The sequence below is a fragment of the Mandrillus leucophaeus genome, unplaced genomic scaffold (genome assembly GCF_000951045.1).
Source record: "Mandrillus leucophaeus isolate KB7577 unplaced genomic scaffold, Mleu.le_1.0 Scaffold443, whole genome shotgun sequence".
Classification (NCBI taxonomy): domain Eukaryota; kingdom Metazoa; phylum Chordata; class Mammalia; order Primates; family Cercopithecidae; genus Mandrillus; species Mandrillus leucophaeus.
The window spans coordinates 835,026-846,356 of NW_012104732.1; the positions used below are offsets into that span (position 1 = coordinate 835,026).

Consider the following 11,331-nt stretch of genomic DNA (forward strand, 5'->3'; position numbering starts at 1 on the left):
CTATGTTCAACCCCTTTACAAATGCTCATGCATTACATGAAGAGAATGAAGCTAGTCCTCCTTGCAAATTTGTTTATAATTTATTATATCACGGTTACATTTTGGCTTGCATTTTAGTTAGTTCCTTCCTGCTGTCCCCTAAATTGGGAGTTTTGTGGGAAAGGGAACATATTTTATTAGTATTTTTATTATCTCCTTCAAACCCATACTGCCTTGCACAGTGGGACATTTTAGTGGGTGTTAAATGCTCCCTGTATGAAATTGCAAAGAATCCAACCCAATCCAATCCAATCCAGTTCAGTTCAGTTCAATTCAATTCAATTCAATTCAATTCAATTCAATTCAATTCAATTCAATGCCTTGTGTACTGGTTATTTCCTTTATAGGTAGTAAGCCCTTTAAGGTTAGGCACTTTACTATGTTTCTTTGTGTCCTACCTGGCTCATATGGTAGGCACTTGAAAACTGCTTATTGATTGCTTTACTTAAAGATACTCCTTGGTAGTGGAAGTGTTAAGTTGCCCTTGGACTCTTATTTCTTTTTATTTCATAGATACCAGTAACTACTTTTTATGTCAAATATGGTATGTGTAAGCTTGAAAGTTGTAATTCCATACAATTAAATGGCCAAAAAATGTAATACAGACTCTTAAATAGTTGATAAATGGATTTAGGCAGCTGTATATAAAGACATAAATATATTATTCTTGGCAGGCTTGGCTTCATGAGGGCAAAAGAAAAAGTTATGACTGATGGGGACTAGGGCAATGGTCTCATGACTTTAGAGACCACAAATAACCTCCCTTCAATATCTATTTCACCTAACGGAGGCCTCCCATGCTGCTCTCAGCCAAAAGTGCCCTTTGTTTTATCCTAAATGCTGTTTAAGACATCATCTGTAACTCTAGAGGGTCTATTACATCGAATTAATTGGTATCGCATTCAAAGGACTTCCAATCTGCCCAGGCCCCTTTACCAAACTAATCTTTAAGCTTCACACTGCTCACTTCTTATGTAATGGAAATGTCCTTGTGAAAGTTACCATTTTTTTTATTGTGGTAAACTATGCATAACATAAAATTTCCCATTTTAATTATGTTTAAGAATACAGTTGAGTGACATTCTTATGCAACCATCACCTTCATCCATCTCCAGAAGTTTTTCATCACTGCAAACTGAAATTCTGTACTCAACCATACCTATTTTTATTTTTTTAATTTAAAATGGTGTCTTCTAATGATAGGAAGTTAAAACAATACCAATGTGTAAGTCCTACTCACCATTCCATACCCACCTTCTGCTGTTAACAGTTTGTTGCGTATTCATCTGCATCTTTTATTTTTTTGAGATAGAATTTCACTCAGTTGCCCAGGCTGGAGTGCAGTGGCGCGATCTCGGCTCACTGCTACGAACTCCGCCTCCCGGGTTCTGGCCATTCTCCTGCCTTAGTCTCCCGAGTAGCTGGGACTACAGGTGCCCACCACTATGCCCGGCTAATTTTTTGTATTTTCAGTAGAGATGGGGTTTCACCATGTTAGCCAGGATGGTCTCGATCTCCTGACCTCATGATCTGCCCACCTCAGCCTCCCATCTGCATCTTTTATTGTGTGCATAAAACACATATATAAGTCCATAAAAATGTATTGTTTTCTTTTATGAAAATTGAATCATAAATGAAAAATGCTGTTTTCATTTAATCAGGTAGTATGAACATTTTTCCCATGTTCTAACATACAGGTATACTCTGTTCCTTTTATTGTCCACAGAGTGTCCCATAGTATGAATGAATGTACTATAATCTATTTAACTATTTCCCTAGTGATAGACACTTAGGTTTTTTTTAAGGTTGTTGTTGTTTTTCCTTTGAGAAACACTGCTACAATAAAAATCCTGGTACACTCAGGCAAGCATTCCTGTGGGACACATTACTAAAGGTTAAATTTCTAAATATAAATGTTTCTACTTCAAAAAAAAAAAATGAATGTATACTATCACATTACTCTCCACAAGTGTTGTAACTGCTTGTTTCCCAGGAGTGTGCCAGGGGAAAGAGCTCTGTGCTTGGTAGCCATTATTAATTCACGTCTTAGTGTGGATTTGCTTGAAGTCACTTCTCGCTTTGATAGGACCCTAGATGCTCTCAAAGGAGGATCTAACAAAAAAGAAAGGAAGCCTCTAAGAAAGAGGTGAATTCATAAATCATGGCGGGTTAATCCTGTTTGGGAAAATGAGAGACGCACACACGTTCAACAGCTGACTCTTCATTTCACTGTGCAGAGCAGAGGCATATGTTCCACTTGCTTAATTTTACTCTTCTTGATGCTCAGCAATTTGTCCCTGCTCATCCACACCAAAACTCTGGGATTCGAGTCAAACCTCAACAGCAGTGTCAAGGCACATGAGTCAGGGAAGAGCTGTGCCTCAGATACACATCCTCTTCAACTTCAACCAATTCAGACTTCCAAACATGCAGACAGCCTATAGAAAAGAATGGCTGAGCTGAGACTTGAGCTTAAAACTTCTCAGCAGTATTTTCTATTCAGGTTAATAAAACTCCAAAGCAGAGTAAAGAGGACTTGTGTTAGTTTTTTTGTTTTGTTTTGTTTTTATTTTTGTTTATTTATTTATTTATTTATTTATTTTACAATAATGACCTGGGGCAGCACTTGTAGTAATGCATGGCTTTGGTATTTGCATAGCACAAGCTTACATTCATTAGAAAAGCATGTTATTCATTGAATTTCCCATGAATACCAGTGGTTTTAATTAAGAAGAAAATTAATGAAATGCAATTGGTTTTGCTAATAAAGAACCATGCTAATTTCTGCAAAAAAATCTAATTTTCTATAATTAGCTCATATGGAATTCATTCATTAGAAAGAAAATCATGTATACATGCAGAAAACCAAACTGCTGAGCTGGAGAGTTTCTAATAACTGAACTCTGAGAGTAACTGTTGAATAGAAGAAAAAACATTAAGCCAATATTTCCTGATATAGTATATCTCATGGCAGATTTCCAGAGCAACCATGAAAGGGGCCCCTTATTTTAGAGCCAAGCCTATGTGAAATGAGATTATTCTCTTAAGAACAATTTTTCCATAAGCCCAGGTTGTAAGGGCAAGAATATCTGATGTCAGCCTTGTCATGACTAAGCCAAGAAAGGAGACTAGAGAAAATTTATTCTATTGCCATGACTCTGGGCATTTAAAAAATCAACAGGGAGCTTTGGAACTGGATAAAATCTAAATGTTCAATGTATGCACTAAGACACTGAGACATGGGGTATTGCCCATTATGGCCCCCCACTATTTATTTACTTATTTATTTATTTTTTTATTTATCTATTTATTTATTTTTTGAGACAGAGTCTCGCTCTGTTGCCCAGGCTGGAGTGCAGTGGTGAGATCTCGGCTCACTGCAACCTCCGCCCCCTGGGTTCAAGCGATTCTCCTGCCTCAGCCTCCCAAGTAGCTGGGACTACAGGCACCCACTACCACACCCGGCTAATTTTTGTATTTTTAGTAGAGACAGGGTTTCATCACCTTGGTGTGGCCCCTTTTTAAACTGCATTAAGCTGAAAGCCTTTCACTTACGGATAAGGATTCTTCTTAGATATCTACAAAGAAGTTGCCAGGATATTGTAGTAGACTTTTAGGGTTCTCTGCCCAACTTACAATAACCCCATAACCGCTCTTTTCAGCTTAAGTGTTGACAACTACTGTATATTATGTGACTCCGTGCTCCTCCCTACCACCAAAACCAAATTCTCTTTCCCCGGAATTTGGTATTGGAACTAAAACATTGTGACTGAGTCTTGGCTGGTAAGTGGAAGAAATCTGTCAAGAATTGTGTAATTCCTATCTTCTATTACCACAATCCTGGAGAAGCAGAGAAAAGAGAGATTGAGAGAGATACAGAGAGACAGAGAGGTGGGAGTTGGAGAATGGATGTGGAGAGACAATCAGAGAAAAGAAATAGAAAAGAAAGGTCTTCTGTTTTTATGGTTTCTAGTTCAGGTGACTGTCTAAAGCCTGGCTGAGTTCTTGACTTTGATACCCCTCTATCCTTATAACTGACCTCCCCTCTTTTGCTGATGTTAACCTGAATAGAATTCTGTACTTGCAACAAAATGTCTAACCATTGCACATGTTGGAGTACATATTTAAGAAGAGACCAGCTGGGGTAGAAGCCAGAGAAGAAAAAAGGGAAGAGAAAAAAAAAAGCAAGTACTTGCTATGTGTCAAGCACCTTGCTAAACACTTTAAAAATTATCTTATTACCCAATAAAGTATCCTTTAAAAAGATGTTATTTCTCCCCGTGTTTTCAAGGAAGAGTTCCAGATTTCAGAGATTTAACTATAGGCTGCACAGCTGGCTGGTAGAAGATCTGGAGTTTGTATTCACATTCGGGCTATTGGGCTTGGGCTCTGGTCTGACCGTGATAAATAACAGTCACTATAATACTTGTGTAACCTTGAGCAAAGCACTTCACTCTATTTAGGATTTGGGTAAATATAATACTGTTTAAGGTGCCTTCCACCTTAGTAGTATAGTATCACTTTAAAAATTTATTTAGAACAGTGTTTCTTTATCCAGTAGTTTGAGTAGGGGTGGAAGTGTGTGAGTTAGATCTAAGCTCTCTTCTATGTCATTTCAAATTTTACCCATCCTTCATCCCTACCCTACCCTTCCCCTAAAGAATTCCATAAGGTCTGGTGGATGTGTAAAGATCATGGGCAACAGTGTTAGGATTTAAACCCAGGGCTGTCTTACCACTTTGTTATGCTGCTGTTTCCTCTTTTACTATGCCTATTGGAATAATGTAGAAGTTCAATAATTTTTTCAACTGAATTGCATGAATATTTGCCACAAATGACTAATATGTCCTATTTTGAATGCTTCACACATTATAGAATTAACTTGTCAATTTCTAATAAAAATCTGGCTGGTATTTGTATTGGAATTGCTTTGAATCTATTGATCAGTTTGGGGATATTGCTGTCTTCGCAATATTGAGTCTTCTAATCCATGAATATAATATAATTTTCCACATTTTCAAAGGTCTTCTTTAATTTCCCTCAGCAGTTTTGTAGTTTTCAGCATAGAATTTTTGCATTGCATTTATTAATTTATTTCTAGGTATTTGATATCTTTGGATGCTACTGCCAATCAATATTGTGAAAATGACCCTACTGCCAAAAGAAACCTACAAATTCACACAATCCCCATCAAAATACAACCATCATTCTTCACACAATTAGGAAAAAAACAACTCTAAAATTCACAAGGAACCAAAAAATAGCCCACATAGCCAAAGCAAGATAAGCAAAAAGAACAAATTTGGAGCTATCACATTACCTGATTTCAAACTATACTATAAGACATAGTCACCAAAACAGCATGGTACTGGTATAAAAATAGGTACATAGACTAATGGAACAGAATAGAGAACCAGAAATAAACCCAAATACTTACAGCCAACTGATATTTGACAGAGCAAACAAAAACATGAAGTGGGGAAAGGACACCCTCGTCAACAAGTGGTGCTGGGATAATTGGCAAGCCACAGGTAGGAGAATGAAACTGGATCCTCATCTCTCACGGTATACAAAAATCAACTCAAGATGGATTAAGGACTCAAATCTAAGACCTGAAACTGTAAAAATTCTAGAAGATAACATTGGAAAACCCCTTCTAGACATTGGCTTAGGCAAGGATTTCATGCCCAAGAACCCAAAAGCAAATGCAGTAAAAACAAAGATAAATAGGTGGGACTTAATTAAACTCAAGAGTTTTTGCACAGCAAAAGAAAGAGCAAAGTAAACAGATGACTGAGTGGGAAAAAGTCTTCACAATCTATACATGTGACAAAGGACTAAGGACTAATATCCAGAATCTACAACAAACTCAAACAAATCAGTAAGAGAAAAAATATCCCATCAAAAAGTGGGCTAAGGACATGAATAGACAATTCTCAGAAGAAGATGTACAAACGGCCAAAGAATATATGAAAAAACACTGAGCATCACTAATGATCAAGGAAATGCAAATCAAAACCACAGTGCAATACCACCTTACTCTGCAAGAATAGCTATAATCAAAAAATCACAAAACAGTAGACGCTGGCATGGATGCAATGAACAGGGAACATTTTTACACTGTTGGTGGGAATATAAACTAGTACAACAACTATGGAAAACAGTGTGGAGATTATTTAAAGAACTAAAAGTAGAGCTACCATTTGATCCAGCAATCCCACTACTGGGTAACAACCCAGAGGAAAAGAAGTCATTATACGAAAAAGATAATTGCACACACATGTTTATAGCAGCATAATTCGCAACAGCAAAATCATGGAACCAACCCAAATACCCATTAATCAATGAGTGGATAAAGAAACTGTGGTATATATATACAATGGAATACTACTCAGCCATAAAAAGGAATTAGTTAATGGCATCCATAGTGACCTGAATGAGAATGGAGAGTATTATTCTAAGTGAAGTAACTCAGGAATGGAAAACTAAATATCATGTGTTCTTATAAATGAGAGCTAAGCTATGAGGACACAAAGGCATAAGAATGACATGGACTTTGGGGATTCAGGGGGAAAGGGTGGGAAGGGGGTGAGGGATGAAAGACTACAAATAGGATGCAATGTATACAGCTCATGTGATGTGTGCACCAAAATCTCAGAAATCACCACTAAAGAACTTACTCATGTAACCAAACACCACCTGCTCCCCAATAACCTATGGAAATAAAAAGATTTTAAAAATATATTCTTGGTAGCAGAATAATATTCTCCCCCAAGATGCTCATGTCCTAATCCTCAGAACCATGGCAAAGGATAATTAAGTTTGCAGATGGAATTTAGATTGCTAATTAGGTGACCTTAAAATAGGGAGATTGTTTTGGGTTATCTGAGAAAGCTTAGTGTAATAAAAGGGGCCTTAAAAGTGGAAAAGAGAGCCAGGCACAGTGGCTCATGCCTGTAATTCCAGCACTTTGAGGGGCTGAGGTGGGCGGATCACCTGAGATCAGGAGTTCAAGACCAGCCTGGTCCACATGGCGAAACCCTGCCTCTACTAAAAATACAAAAATTAGCCAGGCATGGTGGCACTCACCTGTAATCCCAGCTACTCAGGAGGCTGAAGCAGGAGAATCACTTGAACCCGAGAAGTGGAGTTTGCAGCGAGCTGAGATCGCGCCACTGCACTCCAGTCTGGGCGACAGAGCGAGACTCCATCTCGAAAACAAACAAATAAAAAAACAAACAAACAACAACAAAAAAAAAAAAAAAAGGAAAAAAGAAAAATGTAGAAGAGCTAGAAGAGGGAAGCAAAACAGGAAAGTTAAAGGGATACATTTCTTGGGAAAAAGGTTAGAGAGCTGCAACATTGTCAGCTTTAAAGATGGAAGATGGGACCATGAGCAATGGAATGCAGGTAGATCTCTAAGTTGGAAAAGGAAAGGAAAAGGATTCTCCCTGAGAGCCTTCAGGTAAAACCACAGCCCCGCTGACACCTTGACTATATAGCTGAATAAGGCCCTGATTGGATTTCTGTCCTCTTAACTGTAAGGTAATGAATTGTGCAGATTTAAACTACTAAGTTTCTGGTAATTCAGTATAGCAACAATAGGAAATTAATATGGAGTTAGGGAAAAGTTCAGTAACTCAGGACTCTGAACTTTGTTAGAAAGGTCAGTTCTCTCTTCACCCCTAATCCCTTCATTCTTGGAGCTTACCCCATGGTGACATCCTGCAATTTGCCAGCTTTGGGAACAGTATCAGGCAGAGCAACATTTGCTTTTTTGCACCATCCATGCCGCAAAGCTGAGCAACAGAAAGGTTTGACGGGATAACAAATATCAACATATGAGAGCTAGGTCAGGAGGAAAAACCTGGTAGAAGCCACACAGTATTTGTGCAGTAGCCACAGGTATTTGTGGGCACAGGTGAAGCACTACTTTGAAGGATAACTTTTAGTGGGGACAAATTCCATTTTGAGAAAGTAGGAGGTTGAAAGATAGAATTTTTATAATTATGACTCTATTTGTAGGTGAGGCCACCTTGGATTATGCTAATGATAAGGTATACACTAATACTTGCTAATTTCTGAAGTTTATGACATAATTTTAAATATAATTAGAGAAGATTGAGGATTACCCCTATAATGACAGCATCCTTGCATATTAGTTTTTCAATATCTTGAGTGATAAAAAACGAGGAGGATGTGAGATGTTGTGCTGGGAAGTGCACATTGGCCTCAGACTCTCCTCTCTCTGCCAGCTAAGTCCTGAGTGAGCTCCTACTATGAACTGAAATGCAAAAAATGGAAAGGGCATTTGTTGGGGCCAGTGTAAGCCAACTGTTTCCATCCTTATTCCTTAACTCAGAAATGCAAATGAAGAATGACATTGTCAATTTCATGAGCAGTCCATATTTTTTTCTTTTGACAAGAGATAAAGTAAATAGCATATGGATTTCCTCTGGCAGAATTACAAATAAAAGTATTTTATAAGGATATGAGTTATAAAATTAACTTTTTGTTATCTCTAAAGTGTTACTTTGCAAGGAAAAAATATAAGTAATAAATATCAGTATTCCTTTTTTTTGGATCCATATTTGGCTGGATGCAGCCCAGACAGGTGTCATGGTTATAGAATATTGTCATGCGTCTGAGTTGTGATTTCAGTATGCTTATTGCTAGTTCTTTTTTAATTTTGCTATGTTTTTAATAAAGGAAAAGACAAGGATAGATGAGGAAAATATAGAGTATTTTTTATCTTCAGTACATGTCAGTAAGAATGATGCTATGAAATTTCCGTTAATAATGAAATTGGAGCTACAAAGACCAAATCATAAATAAAATGGATTTGCAATAGTGTTACTCATAGTAGCACACAAAAAAATGAAAATATCATGTGCCATATGATATTTGCCTCTGCACTGAGTTAGATCTGTGCTTATGCTTCAATACTGTAATTGGCCATCTCATTTCTATTGCCTATGGAGCAAAAGTCTGAAATAAAAAAGAATATTCATATTTATTACTTATATTTCTTCCTTGCAAAATGACAATTTGGAGATTTTAAAAAGTTAATTTTATAACTCGCAGCCTTACAAAAGAATTTTATTTGTTATTCTTCCAAAGGAAATCCACATGCTATTTACTTTATCTCTCACCAATAGAAAAAAATATGGACTCCTCATGAGACTGACAATGTCTTTCTTCATTTGAGTTTCTTTTTTTTTTTTTTGAGACAGAGTCTCGCTCTGTCACCCAGGCTGGAGTGCAGTGGCCGGATCTCAGCTCACTGCAAGCTCCGCCTCCAGGGTTTACGCCATTCTCCTGCCTCAGCCTCCCGAGTAGCTGGGACTACAGGCGCCGGCCACCTCGCCCGGCTAGTTTTTTTTTTTTTTGTATTTTTTTAGTAGAGACGGGATTTCACCATATTAGCCAAGATAGTCTCGATCTCCTGACCTCATGATCTGCCCGTCTCGGCCTCCCAAAGTGCTGGGATTACAGGCTTGAGCCACCGCGCCCGGCCTCTTCATTTGAGTTTCTGAGTTAAAGAAACAAGGATGGAAACAGTTGACTTACACTGGCCCCAATAAATGCCCTTTCCATTTTTTACTTTTCAGTTCAGCTAACATTTATTGACAGCTTTTACTGTGCCAAGCACTGTGCTAGATGCCAAGGATACAGAAATGATTAAAACACAGTCCCTTTCCTCAAGAAGCCCATGCTCTGATGGTGGAGGCAAACAAGCGCTTTAGGCCAAAAGTTAAAACTATGAGGGCACCAAAAAGGGAGTGGTTTATTTTGCCTGGAAAGAAATAAAACCTTCATAGAAGAGGTGACATTTGAAAGGGGCCTTGAAGGAAAAAAGAGAAGGTCAGTAGTTGTCCGTAAGAAACAATAAAACAGCGCAAAAATTCTAAAAGAAAGTTCTGTTTGTATTCTGTGGGCTGCCTGTGCAACTGGATCTGAGCATTCCCTGGGGTGGCTGAGGGGGCTGTGTGGACCAGACAGAGCACAGGCTTCCCCGGCTTCATCAGTCCAGGCTGAGTGACCTCCAGCTGCAGGAAGGGGAAAACACCGGATCCCTTCAGTGCCTGGCAGCAACACCTCCTACAACATCAACCCAGGGCTCCGTGTGTCCTCTTCAAGAGGAGAAAACAAGACAAAACAAAAACACCAAAACGACAGCAGGGCCCTTCTCCATTTCCTGGCTCTGAAATGAGGTTAGTGAGTTAATGAATGAAGCTGTCGTGTCTTTATCTGTAAACTGGGGAAAGCTATACCTTCCTCCAGTGCTTCTGTGAGGATGAAAGAGAGAAATGCATGCAAAGCCCCTGGCACATGATCCTGGGAAATGGGAGCATGGCGATGATGGTGATGATGGTGGCGATGCTAAGGATAAAGGACGGGTCTGATCTCTGAGCTGCTGTGGGAAGCCTGAGCATCCCATGCGGTGGGCAAGAACAATGTGATCTTGGCTACCCTGGCTCTGACCCAGAGGGACTTCCTGCCCATCTGCACTTCCCTTGCCGTTGTCCTTGTGGCTCAGGTGGTGCAGGCAGCTGCTCCAACTGCTGCCTCTGGTGCCCTGACAGCTGCAGGGAGCCAGGCAATGGGCTATGAAACCGAACCTCAACTGGAAACTATCCGCCCTAAATAATCCCAGCAACAAGGTCCGCCTCACTCCTCTCCTCTGCCTGCCCCCATCCCTGTTTTCACCTGTTGTGGTTTCTGTCTCATTCCACCTGCATTTTCATTTCTTTGCCCCTTCGCTGCCTCTTTTCCTCTCTCTCTGGTCTCCTCCTCCTCGCACCCGTACCTCTCTTTTCTTCTCTGCATTCTGGCTGCTCCTCCAGTTCTGGTTTCTCCACTGTGGTGTGGCAGAGGATGTGAGGTCAGAAGGCTCAGGGACTGCCCGGTTTCTGAGATGCTGGGCAAGCCGCCTCAGCCTCCTGGGATGTGGTTTCCTCATCTGTAGAATTGGACCAGAATGACTCCGGAGTGTTCCTTCCGCTCTAAACTCCCTTTCTGTTACATTGTGTTGTGTTTGCCTTTGTGCCTGCTTTTCCTGTTTCAGCTGTCTCATCTGTCCACCTGCCTCTCCCATCTGCATGCCACCACTCGGGTCGAAGCCGCCAGCATCCCTTGCAAGGACCCCTAGAGCAGCCTCCTGCTACTGGAGGTCTCCCTGCTCCTATTCTTATCCGCATCCAATGTGTTATCCACACAGAAGCCAAAGTGACCTTATCAAAATAGAGATGAGATTGCTCACTCAGCTTAAATCCTCCAAACTCCTTTACA

General features: G+C 39.6%; 1 long non-coding RNA gene across 1 annotated transcript; it reads right to left on the reverse strand.

Moving 5' to 3' along the window:
* Positions 1-2,244: 2,244 nt before the first annotated feature.
* LOC105549551 lies at positions 2,245-10,993 on the reverse strand. Its single transcript, XR_001007559.1, has 2 exons — positions 10,850-10,993; positions 2,245-2,477 (listed from the first exon to the last, which is right to left on the reverse strand). It is a non-coding gene; the product is annotated as an uncharacterized LOC105549551 (long non-coding RNA).
* Between the last annotated feature and the right edge of the window lie 338 nt (positions 10,994-11,331).